The following is a 1,019-nucleotide window of genomic DNA, read 5'->3' as shown; positions in this document are numbered from 1 at the left end:
AGTATAAGCACTGGCCCTCAAAAATAAGTGCCTGTGCTCAGCACCGGAAACAGCAAGCAGAAATTAAGCACTGATTTTACCTCGTGTGAGCACACACAGATTGCGTCAGTGTACATATCTTACATTCATTTAGCCAAGGGCTGTCTGTAAATATAATTTCCTGCCAATGGCCTATGGATGCGAAGCCAGCACTGTGGAAGCTCACAGGCTTTACAGGACTTCACAGGCTGTGGTGGAACAGAGCCTGGCACTGCTGGATAGACGGCGGAGAGACCAGCACACAGCATGGGTCCCCGGAAGAACCAGATGGCCTGAGAGATGGACAGGGCTAGGTAAGGCAGCAGGGCCGGCTCTAGGGCGATGCAACCGGTGCCGCTGCACCAGGTGCAGACTTAGCATGGGGGCATTGTGTTTCCAAGTATATTGTGGCCTTAAAAGCACCTGCTGGGTGTCCCTTGCCACCAACAGTTTTCAGGCAACAATAATAATCTCATGATAATTCCGGTGATTAATGGTTTTCCAGGAGAGAGATTCAAGTTTTTGTCTAGTGGAAGGTTTGACTCAACATAACGTACAGGGTTAATACGCCTGCTGCAAAGAACGTCTACATGCAGATCACAAAGTGCATATAATGCAAATAGGTCAGTGGGTTACTGTTTTTGTCAGATGTAGGAAAGTACCCTCTTTTTGGCATGGTTACCCCCACTTTTTGCCTGCTGTCAGTATGTTTTGACTGTGTTCACTGCAATTCTGCTAGCCAGGACCCCAGTGACTGTGTTCACCCCCTTTAAATTTGGTTGCTTGGACCACACACACCCCACATTTGGCATACTGGTGCCCCCTTATAAGTCCCTAGTATACAGTACCCAGGGCATTGGGGGACCAGGGATTCCCCATGGGCTCCAGGATGTATTACACCACCCATAGGAGCCCATGTAAAATGTGTCTCCAGGCCTGCTATTGCAGCCTGCGTGAAAAGGTGCATGCACCCTTTAACTTCCGGTCACTGCACCAGGTCA

The sequence above is a fragment of the Pleurodeles waltl genome, unplaced genomic scaffold (assembly GCF_031143425.1).
Source record: "Pleurodeles waltl isolate 20211129_DDA unplaced genomic scaffold, aPleWal1.hap1.20221129 scaffold_67, whole genome shotgun sequence".
NCBI classification, from domain to species: Eukaryota; Metazoa; Chordata; class Amphibia; order Caudata; family Salamandridae; genus Pleurodeles; species Pleurodeles waltl.
The sequence above is the reverse complement of the archived record's forward strand: the minus strand, read 5'-3'. Positions refer to the sequence as shown.